Source organism: Phacochoerus africanus, chromosome 15 (assembly GCF_016906955.1).
Source record: "Phacochoerus africanus isolate WHEZ1 chromosome 15, ROS_Pafr_v1, whole genome shotgun sequence".
NCBI lineage: Eukaryota > Metazoa > Chordata > Mammalia > Artiodactyla > Suidae > Phacochoerus > Phacochoerus africanus.
The window spans coordinates 107,036,992-107,053,780 of NC_062558.1; the positions used below are offsets into that span (position 1 = coordinate 107,036,992).

The 16,789-nt window shown below is 40.2% G+C and overlaps 1 long non-coding RNA gene and 1 pseudogene across 3 annotated transcripts in view; one reads left to right on the forward strand and one right to left on the reverse strand.

The window, feature by feature from the left end:
* LOC125116214 (uncharacterized) overlaps positions 1–11,537 on the reverse strand; it is a 74,176-nt gene extending 62,639 nt beyond the window's left edge. For 2 of the 3 annotated variants that reach the window (XR_007132281.1, XR_007132280.1), the window contains exon 1: positions 11,073–11,537. This is a non-coding gene — a long non-coding RNA (uncharacterized LOC125116214). The remainder of the gene's footprint in view (positions 1–11,072) is intronic. The other variant, XR_007132282.1, reaches the window with a different exon arrangement.
* Positions 11,538–12,023: 486 nt separating this feature from the next.
* On the forward strand, positions 12,024–12,340 carry LOC125116991 (multiple coagulation factor deficiency protein 2 homolog; annotated as a pseudogene).
* The last annotated feature ends 4,449 nt before the right edge of the window (positions 12,341–16,789 follow it).

Here is a 16,789-nt window from a genome sequence, read left to right on the forward strand (position 1 = left end):
GTCTACTAATCAATTCCTCCATTCACACTCATTGTAACACAAAAAGTAGTTGTTTAAAGTAATTGTAACTTCAGAGGAAAAGATATCATTTTGCCCTCTAGAATTAGCTCTTTTCCATGTGTTCTTGATTTTTGCCTCTCCCATTTTAGTGGAAACTTTGTACCCACACTTACATCTTTATAAGTATCTTTATTCCTTTCCCACACAATTTTTCCAATTGAGCCAACCACCATTTAAATCTATCATCCAGGAATTCCCACTGTGGCACAGTGGGTTAAGGATCTGATGTTGCTGCAGTGTGGCACAGGTCACTGCTGTGACTCATATTCGATCTCTGGCCTGGGAATTTCCTCATGCCATGGTTGCAGCCAAACAAAAATGTAAATAAATAAATTTATCATCCAGATCTTTCCCACCTCTGCTTAGCTTCTCAAATAGAACATCTTCTCTGATTGCTGAAATTTCCCTATCATCTGCCTCCTATTAAACTACTCTCTTGGAGTTCTCGTCGTGGCGCAGTGGTTAACAAATCCGACTAGGAACCATGAGGTTGCGGGTTCGGTCCCTGCCCTTGCTCAGTGGGTTAACGATCTGGCGTTGCCGTGAGCTGTGGTGTAGGTTGCAGACGCAGCTCGGATCCCGCGTTGCTGTGGCTCTGGCGTAGGCCGGTGACTACAGCTCCAATTAGACCTCTAGCCTGGGAACCTCTATATGCTACGGGAGCGGCCCAAGAAATAGCAAAAAGACAAAAAATAAATAAAAATAAACTACTCTCTTTAGTTAGGGCTGACAAGGAAATCCTCTTAATCAATCCAGAGACCACCAACTGTCCACCTTCCAAATTAAACCTGATTTGATTCCTTCTTTTTAAAATATATCTTCTCCTTTGGCCTCTTTGAACCTTCCCAACTGATTATTTTGCTAGATCCATGAGAATGCCAAAGCAGACAATTTTCATGTAATTTTTGCTCCTCTATCACCAAACTTCTCTGCATTTCCATGACTGCTATGATTACCTAGATTCTCAAAATGCTAAGCCTAGAAAATGGAGATCTCCAACATCCCTTGAATTCCATCCTTGCTGTATTCCAAAGCACTTTAAAGAACTCCTGGATAATTTCCCTCAAATATCATCTGTAATCACATTCCTTTATCACATCCTTGTTCTTGCTCGAATTTCTATATAATAAAATTAAAAATTTGTAATTCAGGGAAGGGATCAAGATGGCAGAGGAATAAGATGTGGTGCTCACCTTCTTCCATAAACACATCCAAAAAGACTATCTACATGTACAACAATTTGCACAGAACACCTGCTGAACACTGGCAGAACACCTCAAACCTCCAAAAAGGGCAAGAAACCCTCCACCTAACTGGGTAGAAAAAAAGGAAAAAAAAAAGAGAGAGACAAGAGAAAAAAAAGGAATCGGGATGGGACCAGCACTCCTGAGAGGGAGCTGTCAAAGAGGAAAGGAATCTGCACCCTGGGATGCAGGGATATCCAAACTGACAGAGATCAGCTGGGATAAAGGGGTAGCCTCAAAGCCTCAGATAAAAGCATGGCAGCCAGAATGAGAAGGGGAAAGCAGAGAGAGAGCCACACAAACCACTGGGATACCACGCCTGAGACAGGCAGGGGCTAGGCACTTAGATTCAGGCTTCAGAGGTCAGTTCTGGGGAGAGGACTAGGGTTAGCTGTGTGGAAACATCCTGAGGGGGTTAGGGAGTGGTGCACCTTGGGTTGGGGAGTGGAGTACCACAACCAAGTGAGGGAAGGAGGAGGCCTGGGCCCACAGAAGAAGCAAAGCACCACTGTTGGGGAGGGTGAGAAGAGGAAGGGTGGGACCACCATAGGAACATCTTTCTCTGCACACATGTGGGCTATGGGGGCTGGTACAAACAGCCACAGCCATCTCAGACTCCTAAGGTGGGCACAGCCTACCACCACAAAAGGTCCTATGAACAGGCACCAACTGTGGCCCCAGTCACCTCAGGGGTCACCACCATGGAGGGTCCTGCAACTAAGTGCCACCCATTGCCCTCACCCCGCTGGGAATGCACACACCCCACCACTGCCACTGCCAAAAGCTATGAGCACTGCCCCACCTCCCGAAGGGTCACTGCCACTGCCCAGAGTCCTACAACCAGGAGCAGACTGCACCCCACCTCCCTGTGGGTCCTCGCCACTGGCAAGGGCCAGGCAACCAAATGCCACCTATTTTCCCCACCTCTCTGGAAGCACTTGCAGGCTGTACTGGCACACCCCCATCAAGGGGATAACAGCCTGCACACACTGAGAAAAGAGACAAGCATCCAAACCAAAAGCAGCCTTCACACCAACAAAGTAGTAAGCCATCACAAGCTACCCAGGGACACTCCCACATATAAAGAGCACTCCAAGACTACAGTAGATAATTGCTGTCCCTAAACTCACAGAACAATAAAAGTATAAGCAAAATAAAGAAGCACAGGAACCATTCCCAGTTAAAAGAACAGAATTCTCCTGAAGGAACAAGCAATGAAACAGACCTCTGCAGTATAATAGACACTGAATTCAAAAAGGAGGTAATGAGAAGTTCCTGTTGTGGCTCAGTGGTTAACCATCCTGACTAGTATCCATGAGGACACGGTTTCAATCCCTGGCCCCACTCAGTGGGTTAAGATCCAGCATTGCCATAAGCTGTGGTGTAGGTTGCAGAAGGGGCTCAGATCCTGTATTGCCGTGGCTGTGGTGTAGGTTGGCAAGTATAGCTCTGACTCGACCCCTAGCCTAGGAACCTCCATATGCTGCAGGTGTGGCCCTAAAAAGACAAGTGACAAAAAAAAAAAAGAGGTAATGAAAATACTGAAGGAATTAAGAACAGATATCAACAGTATTGCAGATTATTTATTTATTTGTTTTTGTCTTTTTAGGTCCACACCCACAGAATATGGAGGTTCCCAGGCTAGGGGTTGAATCAGAGCTGCAGTTGCTGCCTACACCACAGCCACAGCAACACCAGACCTGAGCTGTGTCTGTGACCTATGCCAGAACTCATGACAATGCCAGATCCTTAACTCACTGAGAGTGGCCAGAGATCAAACCTGTGTCCTCATGGATACTAGTCAGATTCATTTCCACTGAGCCATGATGGGAACTCCCACAGATTACTTTAGAAAGGAACTAGATGAAGAAGTCAAGAAAAACTAAAAGAAGGAGCCAAGAAAAATTATAAAATTCATATGTAGAGACAAAAACTGAGTTAAAGTTATTGAAAGAATGGATGAAGCAGAGGAACAAATAAATGACTTGGAAGGTAGAATAATATAAATCACCCAATCAGGACAGCAGACCAAAAAAACAAAGAAAAATAAAAGCAATATAAGAGATTTACAGGATAAATGTAAAGTAGGCCAGTCTACACATAATAGGGATTCCAAAAGGAGAAGAAAAAGGGGATTGAAAATATATTTGAAGAAATAATGAGTGAAAATTCACCAAATCTAAAGGATACTGATATCAAGACATGGGGAGCACAGAGGGTCTCAAACAAGTTGGACCCAAAGAGACCTACACCGAGACACAGTATAATGAAAATGGCAAAAGTTAAAGGTACGGGGAGGATTCTAAAGGGAACAAGAGAAAAGTTAATTACAAGGGACACCCCATAAGGATTTCTCTACAGAAATGCTACAGACCAGAAGAGAGTGGAAAAATACATTCAAAGTTCTAAAAGCAAAACATTTGTAGCCTAGAATACTCTACCCAGCAAGATCATCATTTAAAGTAGAAGGAGAAATAGAGAATTTCTCCAACAAACAAAAACCAAAAGAATACAGCAAAACTAAACACATTCTAAAAGAAATACTGAGAGGTCTCCTCTAAACAGGAAAGGAGAGAGAAGATATAGGAAGGATGAAATCACAAGTGGAAAGTAATCGCTTAAATAAGCCAGTATACAGATCAAAAATGGGGGAAAAAGCTATTTGAGAAATCGATGATAAATACAAGGAACAGCAAAAAGATAAACATGAAGATGTAAAAAAAGGATATCAAAATCATAAAATGTGGGGAAGGAGAGTAAGAAAATCTAGACTTTTTTTTTAGGTGTTTGAGCCAATATGACTATCAGGCTAAAGCAAGCAGATATAGGAAGGGGTTAACATACTTGAAAAACAGGGCAACCACAAATCAAAACCAGACAATACAATCACAAAAACTAAAAAGAAGAGGACTCAAGCATATAATAAAAGGAAATCACCCAGCCAAAAAAAGAAAGGAACAAAGGAGAAATACAGACTCAACTGGAAAGCAAGGTTTAAAATGGCAACACATATTTATCAATAATTACCCTAAATGTCAATGGACTGAAGGCTCCAATCGAAAGACAGAGTGTAGACTGGATTAAAAAAACAAGAGCCTACACTATGCTGCCTATAAGACACTCACTTTATGGCAAAGGAAAACAAACAAATTCAAAGTGAGAGGATGGAAAAAGATATTTTATGTGAATAGAAATGTCGAAAGCGGGAGTCGCACAAAATAGGCTTTAAAACAAAGGCCATAAAGAAAGACAAAGAAGGACACTATTTAATAATAAAAGGATCAATTCAAGAAGAGGATATTACACTCATCAATATATACACCCCTAATATAAGAGCACCCAATTATATATAACAAGTACTAATAGACATAAAAGGAGAAATTGATGGGAATGCAATAATACTAGGAGACTTTAATACCCTACTTACATCAATGGACAGATCCTCTAGACAAAAAAAATCAACAAGGCAACAGAGATCCTAAATGACAGAGTATAAGAATTAGATTTAATTGATGTTTTCAGGACATTACATCCACAAAAACCAGAATATATATTCACATATTCTATGATTGACCACATACTGGATTACAAAACTAACCTCAAAAAAAAAATCTAAGAGTATAGAAATTATTTCAAGCATATTCTCTCACCACAAATAGCAGGAAACTAGAAATCAACCACAGAGGAAAAAAATTAGAAAAAACTGACTACATGGAGACCAAAAATCATGCTAGTAAAAAACCAATGGGTCAACAAGGAAATCAAAAAATTTAAAAATACCTTGAGACAACATAACCATACAAAATCTATGAGATGCTGCAAAAGCAGCTCTTAGAGGGAAGTTCAATAGGCATACAGACCTTCCTCAAAAAAAAAAAAAACTTCAAATCAACAACCTAACCTACCACCTAAAAGAATTTGAAAACAAAGAACAAACAAAGCCTAAAGTCAGCAGAGGGAAGGAAATCATGAGAGAGGAAATCAATAAAATAGAGATTTTTTAAAAATAGGAAAAAACCAATATCAAACCAAGAGCTGGTTATTTGAAAGGGTAAACAAAACTGACAAACCACTGGCCAGACTCACTAAGAAGAGAAAGAGAACCCAAATAAACAAAATAAGAAATGAAAAACAAGCAATCTCAACAGACACTGCAAAAGCACACAAAAAAAAAAAACCTAAGAGACTACTATGAACAATTACATGTCAACAAATTTGACAACCTAGAAGAAATGGACAAATTTCTAGAACCATAGAGCCCACCAAAACTGAATCAAGAAGGAATAATTTGAACAGACCGATCACCAGAAACAAAATTGTATATGTAATAAAATTACTCTCAGAGTTCCTGTTGTGGCTCAGTGGATTAAGAATCTGATATAACATCTGTGAGGATGCAGATTCAATCCCTGGCCTTGCTTGATTGATTAAGGATCTGGCATTACCACAGGCTGTGGTGTGAGTCCCAAATACCGCTTGGATCTAATATTGCTGTGGCTGCGGTGTGGACCAGAGTCTGAAGCTCTGCTTCAACTCCTAGCCCAGAAACTTTCATATGCCACAGGAGTGGCCGTAAAAAGAAAAGAAAGAAAAGAAAAGAAAAACATTCCCTACAAACAAAAGTCCAGGACCCAATGGCTTCACAGGCAAATACTACCAAACATAAAAAGTACTTATACTGATCCTTTCCAAAAGATTGAAGACAGAACACTCCCAAAGACCTTCTATGAAGCCACGATCACCCTAATACCAAAACCAGACTCCAAAAACAGAAAATTATAGGCCAATATCTTTGATGAATATAGAAGCAAAAATTCTCAACAAAATTTAGCCAACCAATCCCAACAGCACATAAAAAAGATCATATACCACAGCCAAGTGGGATATATCCCAAATTCACAAGGATAGTTCAACATACACAAATCAATAAACATCATACACACATTAACAAAAGAAAAATTAAAAGCCACATGATCATCTCCACAGATGCAGAAAAAGCATTTGACAAAATCCAACATCTATTCATGATTAAAAATTCTTACCAAAGTGGGTATAGAGGGAATATATGTCAGCATAATAAAAGCTATTTATGATAAACTCACAGCCAATTATATTCTCTGTAATATTCAACAGAGAAAAGCTGAAAGCCTTCCTGCTAAAGTCTGGAACAAGACAAGGATGCCCACTCTCACCACTTTTATTCAACATAGGACTGAAAGCCCTAGACACAGCAATCAAACAAACAAAGAAATAAAAGATATCCAAATTGGAAGAAAAGAGGTAAAATTATCACTCTGTGCAGATGATATGATACTGTATATAGCAAATCCTAAGAACTCCATACAAAAACTACTCGAACTGTTCAAAAGTAGCAGGATACAAGATTAACATTCAGAAATCAATTGCATTTCTATGTACTAACAGTGAAATATTAGGAATTTTTTAAAATACTTTTTAAAATTGCACTCCCCAAAATTAAATAACTAGGAATAAACCTGACCAAGGAGATGACATATGCTGAGAACTATAAAACATTATCAAGGGAGTTCCCGTTGTGGCTCAGTGGTAAAGAACCCAACTAGTATCTACAAGGACATGTGTTTGATCCCTGGCCTCACTCAGTGGGTAAATGATTTGGTGTTGCCATGAGCTATGGTGTAGGTCACAGATGTAGCTCAGATTCCCCATAGCTGTGGCTGTGGTGTAGGCTGGCAGCTGCAGCTCCAGTTCAACTTCTAGTCTGGGAACTTTCATATGCCACAGGTGCAGCCCTAAAAAAAAGAAAAAAATTAATCAAAGAAATTAAAGAGGATTCAAAGAGCTGGAAAGATGTTCCATGCTCCTGGAGTTGAAGTATTACTATTGTTTAAATGGCCAAACTGTCCAAAGCAATCTATAGATTTAATGAAATCCCTATCAAATTACCCATGACATTTTTCACATAACTAGAAGAAATAATCCAAAAATTTATATGGAAACACCAAAGATTCAGAATTGCCAAAGGAGTCCTGGGGTGGGCAGAGGGAAGCAGGAGGCATTACTCTCCCAGACTTCAGACAATGTTACAAAGCTACAGTAATGAAGACAGCGTTGTACTGGTACAAAAACAGACATACAGACCAATGGAACAGAAGAGATAGCCCAGAAATAAACCTAGACACAGTCAATTAATCTTTGACAACAGAATCAAGAATACAGAATGGGGAAAAAAGACAGTCTCTTCATCCAGTGGTGCTGGGCAGTTTGGACAGCTGCATGTAAATCAATAAAATTAGAACACACCTTCACACCATGCACAAAAATAAACTCAAAATGGCTTAAAGACTTAAACATAAGACAAGACACCATAAAACTCCTAGAAGAGAACATAGGTAAAACATTCTCTGACATCAACTTTACAAATGTTTTCTTAGATCAGTCTCCCAAGGCAACAGAAACAAAAATAAAAATAAACAAATGGGACCTAATCAAACTTATAGATTTTGCACAACAAAGGAAACCAAAACCATTTAAAAAAATAAAAAAGACAGCTTACAGAAGGGGAGAAAATAGTTGCAACCAACAAGGGCTTAATCCTCAAAATATACAAACAGCTCATACAACTGAACAATAACAAAAAACAGCCCAATCAAAAAATGGACAGAAGACCTAAATATTCATTTCTCCAAAGAAGACATACAGACGGCCACCAGGCACAAGAAAAAAAATGCTCAGCATCACTGATTATTAGAGAAATGCAAAACAAAACTACAATGAGGTACCACCTCCCACCTGTCAGAATGGCTATCTTCAATAAGTCTACAAACAAATGCTGGGGAGGGTGTGGAGAAAAGGAAACCCTCCTACACTGTTGGTGGGAATGTAAATTGGTATAACCACTATGGAAAATAGTATGGAGGTACCTCAGACAACTAAATATAGAACTACCATATGATCCAACAATCCCACTCCTGGGCATATATCCAGATAAAACTTTCCTTGAAAAAGATACATGCATTCCTGTGTTCACTGCAGCACTATTCACAATAGCCAAGACATGGAAACAACCCAAATGTCCAGCGACAGATGAATGGATTAAGAAGATGTAGTACATATACACAATGTAGTACTACTCGGCTATAAAAAAGAACAAAATAATGTCATTTGCAGCAACATGAATAGAACTAGAGATTCTCATACTAAGTGAAGTAAGTCATAAAGAGAAAGACAAATACCCTATGATATCACTTTTTTTTTTTCGTCTTTTTGCCATTTTCTTGGGCCGCTCTCATGGCATATGGAGGTTCCCAGGCTAGGGGTCGAATCGGAGCTGTAGCCACCATCTACGTCAGAGCCACAGCAACGCTGGATCCGAGCCACGTCTGCAACCTACACCACAGCTCACGGCAACGCCGTATCATTAACCCATTGAGCAAGGCCAGGGATCGAACCCACAACCTCATGGTTCCTAGTCGGGTTCGTTAACCACTGCACCACGACAGGAACTCCATATCACTTATATGTGGACTCTAAAATACAGCAAAATGAACCTATCTACAGAAAAGAAACAGACTCACAGACATGAAGAACAGACTTGTGGTTGCCAAGGGGGGAAGAGGGGAAAGAGTGGGATGGATTGGGAATCTGGGGTTAGTAGAAGCAAACCATTACATTTAGAATGGATAAGCAATGAGGTCCCCCTGTACAGCACAGGGAACTATATCTACTCTCTTGGGATAGACCACAATCTAAGAAAGGGAGCGTATGTTTATGTATGACTGGGTCACTTCGCTGTACAGCAGAAATTGGCAAACACTGCAAATCAACTATACTCTAAAAGAAAAAAAAATGTGAAGCCCTTCTATATGCTGAGGAGTTGAAATAACTGAGTGTGGGTGTAGAGAGAAAAGAGAGAAAGAGAAGATCAAGCCAGATATCTGAAAGATTGCAGATAAGTAAAAGCTGTCCATACACTCTAGAAGAAAAACTAGGAAGAATGAGTAGAAATTACTAAAAGCAGGTTTATTGTTATTTTCATTTTTATATTTAAAAAGTGCAATAAGATATTTTGTTTTTCAAACTACAAATAAAAGTAAGGAAAGGAAGGGGAGGAAAAGTTCTGGTTTCCTTGTTTCAATGAAGCAAAAAGCAAAGCATCCTTCCAGTAAGATCCACTCAGTTCTGCTTTCATAGAGGAACACTCGCCATCTTGTGGAATTTTAGGTTATTACCATGCAGAGCCAGTACGAATTCATATGTTTTAAAATTTGACCATAATTCAGCTCAATTCCTCTTTTTATATCAACTTATAAAGAATAAGTTTTTTTGGATACAGAGAACAAACTGTTACCAGTGGGGGGAGGGAAGAGGGGAGAGGCAATTTAGGGGTAGGGGATTAAGCTGTACCACCTATTATGTATTTATAAGCTACAAGCAGGAGTTCCCTGGTAATCTAGTGGTTAGGGCTTGGTGCACAGCTGCATCCCAGGTTCAATCCCTGGTCTGGAAACTGAGATCCCACGTCAAGCCACTGCCCACCGCAGCCAAAAAAAAAAAAACAAATAAATAAATAAAATAAAAGAAGCTACAAGGATACGCTGTATGGCACAGGGAATATAGCCAATATTTTATAATAACCATAAATGAGTACAGCTGTAACTTACATAATATTGTACATCAAATATACTTCATTTTTTGAAAGGTTTTTTGGAGTGGTGCACTTGTAAAATATGACTATTATGTAAATCAGGCTAATAATTGATTTTCACTATCTCTTCATTTGTTCAAAATGAAAATGAGCCCAAAAAAGGGAAGGGACAATTTGGAATGCAAGACAACAATCAGAGTCATTGTGTGGGTAAAGTCCAGGTCCTTGCCTGGGCAAGTACCATGTGAGTCATTAGAGCTGGCATTACCACTTAAGTTTTAACCCATTATTCAATATGAATTTAAGAGAAGCAATCATGGAGTCCCCTTGTGGCTCAGCAGGTTAAGGACCCGACATAGTATCCATGAGGATGCAGGTTCAAACCCTGGCCTAGCTGCGTGGGTTAAGGATACATTGTTGCTGCAAGCTACAGTTGTAGGTTGCAGGTGCAACTCAGATCCAGTTTTGCTATGGCTCTGGTGAGACTAGCAGCTGTAGCTCAGATTTGATCCCTAGCCCAGGAATTTCCATATGACACAGGTGTGGCCCTAAAAGAAAAAAAAAAGAAGAAATCCTGAGACTAGAGCCAAAGTACTGACCATGGACAAAGGGAAAGCTATGATTGCTAAATATATACATTTATACCCGGTATTTATTAGAGTAAAGAAAAAGAAATTTATGTTGTTAATATCCTTTTTCATTTTTTAAATTTTTATTGTAGTTAATTTACAATATTGTGATAATCTTTACTGCACAACAAAGTGATTCAGTTATACATACACAAACATCTATTCTTTTTCAGATTGCTATTAATAACCATTTAAAGAGAAAGCACACTTGATAAGGTTTGCAACTAACAGGAACCTAGACAATTAAATCCATTAAAAAGCACTATAATTGGTCTGATGGTAGGAATTCATCACAGGCATGGATGCAGAAACAAATTATGTCTGGTCATATAGGTACAATCTTATTAAGTGGTAAGTGTATCTTGTGTATATGCTTGTTTTATGCTCTATACAGATGAGATAATGTCATTCCAATAACTTACACATAAAATATTCACAGGTAGCTAACACACATTATTCTGTATGAAAACATCCCCCTGTGCCTGATTGTGAAAACGCATTCAGCTCACTCACGGGTGTCCAGATTGGCGCTGGGTCGGGCTTACCGGCTGCCTCCGCCGGGCACGGCTAGCACCTGCATCTGAGGCACCAGCTCAGACACACAGTCCCTGTGTCCCTTCTCGAGGAGTGCTCCGGGTGCTCTCCATCTTCAGGCCTTAGAGAGTCTTTAACAATGGCTTTCAGCTGAGAATGAAACTGTTCTCAAGGCTGTTGCCCCAGAAGCATACCCCTACCTCCTTCTGGAATCGAAACCAAGTATTCCTATTAAGTTTCAGGAGGAAGCTACAAAAGAGGAAGAAAAACAGCACCAGTTAGAACCGACAAAGCACAAGATGGAGAAAAACTCGATTTCCACCAGCCCTCCAACCTTATTTATACCCTCATCAGCTAAAAGACACGCCCACCAGCGCGGAGAGGCGGACAGTTGCCATGACAACAACTGGAACCTACCACACCAGAACTGAAAACTAGCTTGGCTTCATTTCCGGTCAGATAATTTATGGGATCTTTCTCCCACTCCTTTCAATCCCCTCCCTTCTACTTCAACCCTCCTAGATAAAAGTTGTCTCTGCCGAAATTGGGTTGAGCGGTTCTTCATCCACTAGCTTTATTAGCACAATAAAGCTTGTACTGTTCCAGTCTCAGCATCAATTTCCTTATCAGTTGTGTGAACATGATGAGAAAAAGAACCTTCCTGGTGGAGACAAGAGGTCTCTGCCCAAGCTAGGACGCTGGCATGAGACAGCTGACTAATTCGATAACAAAGAGCTTAAAATTAACCATGAGAGCTTTTCTCTGTGCTGAACTAGGTTTACCTTAAAGACATACCGGTGACCACTGAGATCTCTACTGCTGCTTAGAACAACCTTCCCTTACAGCCTGCCCTGGGCCTTGCAATGCCAGGGCCAAGGTGGCAGGATCCAGTTTATCCCATCCTGCAGCGTGGGCCTGGATAAGAACACAATGCAGGATCAAGAGCATATCACGGAGCATCCAGAAGGTGGCACTGACAAACCAGAGGTTGAGCTGTTCCTACAAGAACTGCAGCTCCACTATTTCAAAATGCAATTATGACAGCAATCATCATTTCCTTGGTGGTCTAGAACTCTCCACAGCCATCGCTCATGTCCATGAGGAGAAAGGAAATGAAGAGACACCACCAAGGAGGGAAGATGAACTGATCAACTTAATGGATGGTGTAGATGGTGTTTTGAGAGAAAATGATAAGAACAATGATGGATATTTCATTGTGTTCCCCAAATCACTGCAGTACACGTGATTTGGCGATAACTCTCCTAGTTATATGCAAATGTGACCTATTGTATGAATACTTTTGGTAAGGCAAAATAATTCATTTCCAAAACACTGCTACAGATTTTGGTAAAGACCTGTAGCAATTTGTTCCACTAATATGAGGAGAAATGGGACATATGCAGTCCCCAAGTACTGTTAAATCTCTTATTGGACAAGGCTTGATTCAAGAATCCTTTTAAGAATATTAGATAACTGGAGCTGAGCACTTGGGAACTTGACTGAATATACAGTCGAGCTCTTGCTTTTAATTCATGCTACCTGAAAAGTAAGACCAGCTTTGCTAACAGAACACACTTTTCTTTTCTTTTTTTTTTATTTTGTCTTTTTGTTGTTGTTGTTGTTGCTGCTGCTATTTCTTGGGCCGCTCCCTGCGGCATATGGAGGTTCCCAGGCTAGGGGTTGAATCGGAGCTGTAGCCACCGGCCTACGCCAGAGCCACAGCAACGCGAGATCCAAGCCGCATCTGCAACCTACACCACAGCTCACGGCAACGCCAGATTGTTAACCCACTGAGCAAGGCCAGGGACCGAACCTGCAACCTCATGGTTCCTAGTCGGATTCGTTAACCACTGCGCCACGACGGGAACTCCAGAACACACTTTTCAGTAACAGGGAAGGAATGGAATGAAGGCCAAATGTTTCTCCTGGTGGGTCATGTCACTTCAGGGAAGCTGGTTAGTATTCTGTAAATTTCCCCTGGCCTAAATAATTACTTGCTCTGAGCAATGTTTTATTTTATTTATTTTTTTATTTTTGTCTTTTTGCCTTTGCGGCATATGGAGGTTCCCTGGCTAGGGGTCTAATTGGAGCTGTAGCCACCAGGCTACGCCAGAGCCACAGCAATGCGGGATCTGAGCCGCATCTGCACCCTACACCACAGCTCAAGGCAACGCCAGATCCTTAACCCACTGAGCAAAGCCAGAGACGGAATCCGCAACCTCATGGTTCCTAGTCACATTCGTTAACCACTGCGTCACAAGGGGAACTCCTGAGCAATATTTTAAAGCCACAGTATAAGAATGTCAAAGTTCAGTTAGCCACAGAGTTGAAGATTATGTATCTCTTGGCACTTTGGAAATGACCCAGCACCAACCTGAGTAATAATCTTTTTCAGTTTTTCAGTATTTTATAAACCACTGCCACATCCTCAGGTGAAGAGTGTCGCTTTGAAGATTCCTTTTTTTTTTTTTTTTTTTTGCTTTTTAGGGCTGCACCTGCAGCATATGGAGGTTCGCAGGCTAGGGGTCTAATCAGAGCTACAACTGCCGGCCTACTCCACAGCCACAGCAACGCCAGATCTGAGCCAAATCTATAACCTACACCACAGCTCATGGGATCCTTAACCCACCGAGCAAGGCTAGGGATCAAACCTGCAACCTCATTGTTCCTAGTCGGATTCGTTTCCACTGTTCCACGATGGGAACTCCAAGGAGGCCTTCGTTGAATGCCTTGTGCAAACTTTTTGAAGCCATGCTACACTGAACCCTGAACTTCTAGAATATAGAAATCTTTCAATTTCTGCCTTAGTCAGAAATCTTCCTGCTGACCTAAAGAAGCAAATTAAAGAAAATGTAGTTGTGCAGATCAGTCTTTTGATATCCTTTTGGTGGCAGCTCAGTTCTTTGGGGAATTAAAAGTAACTGTGTTTGTCTTGCAAATCTCTGCAAATCAGAACCCCCAATGACCTGAGACTGAGCCTAGTTAACTCAATCAAGTAGAACCTGAAACCTAAAAAATAAAAATAAAAGGGGGGAGTCCTTTTTAAAAGTACAAACTGCTGGAAAGATTCGCTTATCCAAAATCTGATAGAGCTCTCATTAAATAGCTTAAAAGTAAGCACTTATGAATTAAATATTATGAAGTAAAAACTAATCCAATTGTTATTCACATTATCTAAGATTTATCTCTAGTAAATAAAAGCAAATTTAAAGTTACTCATTTATATTGACATGTCTTTAGCGTTATCGACATTAAAAAATAAAACTTTTATTCTACCTGAGCTTGCTAGTCAAATAAGTTCATGTTCTCTCTGTTAAATTTGTCAGCAAGTAAACAGCTTGGGATGATGGTTGACTTTGTCTAACGTTTCACGAAGTTTTCATGGGTAACCTAAACATAATTGTTGGGAGCAAGTCGTTAAATCAACGTAAATGGGATGAGAGTTTTTAGGTGAACTCTTTAAGAATAATTATGTTTTAAGTTCCCTAGAGTAGGTTAAAGGATCGGGCATTGTCACAGGTGCAGCTAAGATTCCTTCCTTGGCCCTGGGAACTTCCATATGCCTCTGGGTTGTGGCCCTTAAAAAAATTAAAAAAAAAAATTTTCTCCAAACCTTTTTAGTAACTTGAAACTTCAGAATATTGATGAAAAAAAATCAATAGTCAATCTAAGAAAGAAATTTAAAATTTTATTCAAGCAAACCTGAGGATTATAACCCAGGAGACAGACTTTCAGGAAGTGTCTGAGGACTTTTGCAAAGTGTAAGGGGAGAGGCCAGTATAGCAATGATTTTGGCAAAGGATTTTGGCAAAGGAGTATGTCTAATCAAGCACACATCTTGGTAGAAGTTTACTGCTATTCACAAGAAATGGGTACATTGGTCAAGGGATTTAATACTTTCCTAAGAATGAGAAGATGTTAAGAAACTGAGTTCGTAAGATTTTCTCAGGGAAATATCTATCTGAGGGTGGATTCTAGCAGTTTCCCCAGAGCACAGAGGGCCTTATCCTAGTCTTTACCCTGAATTCCTTTCAGAATATACTGTATGTCGGTGACTGCGGTAACTAGTGGCTTGATTTGTAAAACTGAACAGTGGGAAACATTCTTTATTTTACAATCCCCTCTCTTTGGGTCTTAATTTCTACCAAAATTTGGGAGGCATTTCATGACTAATTTGTCCCAAGACACTAGGAATTCTTATTCCTAAGTCAGGTGAGTGCATTGATAGGCTACTCACCTTGCTATTACTAGACCGACGAGGCCCTGTTAACAGTAAGCAAAACCTGTAGACTGTCTTACTGGTCTGTGATGGTCCAGGAAATGATTCCCCCGTGTTGCTTCTTCTCATATCTAGAGTTACATTATTACAATCATTGATCTAATAGGACGATATAGTGGTCAATCATTTCAGGTCACCTAGTCATTATTTTTCTCAGAGGCTCGGTCACACATTGGGTAATGCAAGGAACAATAATCTTATAAAATAAGGCAGAAGAGGAGTTCCCTGTTGATGCAGAGGTTTAAGGATCTGGCATTGTCACTGCAGTGGCCTGGATTGACGCCGTAGCGTGGGTTCGATCCTTGGCCCAGGAAATTTCACATGCTGCAAGTGCGGCCAAATAATAATAATAAGGCAGAATACAAGTCATGTAGCTAGTGACATTAATAAGATCATAAATAAGAATTTAACTTGATAACTTCCATTAGGTGCTGCCCAGCATTTTCCCAGATTGTCTGACCCAGTCTGTTCTATACCAATCACTATCTTTAAGGGGAATGATATGTTGGCACAGGACATAAAGTTCACCAAAGGGATTTGCACGTATGAGGTGAGTGGTGGGTCATCCTGGGTCCTTACAGGATTGAGAAAGGCACACATCTTCTAAGGAGGGTTACATGGCTGGAGCCAACAGAAGAAAAACTGATCTTTATGGTTGAGCAGGTATTTCTGCCATTGAGGAAGTCTGATTGATGCATGATATAGAGGTACAGCGCACCCTAAGGGGAAAGCAGGAAGCCCACACGGGCAGAAAAAAAAAATTATGTTTAAATTTTTGTCGTCTTGCCTTAAAATATTAATTTCGGAGTTTCCATCGTGGTGCAGCAGAAGCGAATCTAACTAGGAACCATGAGGTTTCGGGTTCAAAACCTGGCCTTGCTCAGTGGGTTAAGGATCCAGTGTTGCCATGAGCTGTGGTGTAGGTTCCAGACATGGCTCGGATCCCGCATTGCTGTGGCTGTGCGTAGGCCAGCAGCTGTAGCTCCGATTAGACCCCTAGCCTGGGAACCTCCATATGCCACAAGTGCAGCCCTAAAAAAGCAAAAAAAAAAAAAAATTTTGCTAAATTAAATGATAAACCTTTATTGACTATCTAGATCATTCAAAATAAGATATTAAAACATTATTTACTGAACATAGGCTTCTTTTTTCAGAAAAACTAAAGCTATTTAGGACCATTAGCCAACATGTCTGGTGCTGCATGGGAAACATTTTCTATAAGCAAGCACTTGTTTTTTTAGAAATGTTTGCCATTCCACAGAATGTTAACGTAAAAGTTCATAATTGCTTACTTCTTCATTTTCACTAGAAATTAAGGTTTCTAGAAGTTGTCAATTGAAAAAAAAAATAAAACACAACATAAGAGCTGTGAGTTGAGTGTTATTCAGTGTCTTATGGAGAAGTGTAACCTGGAAGA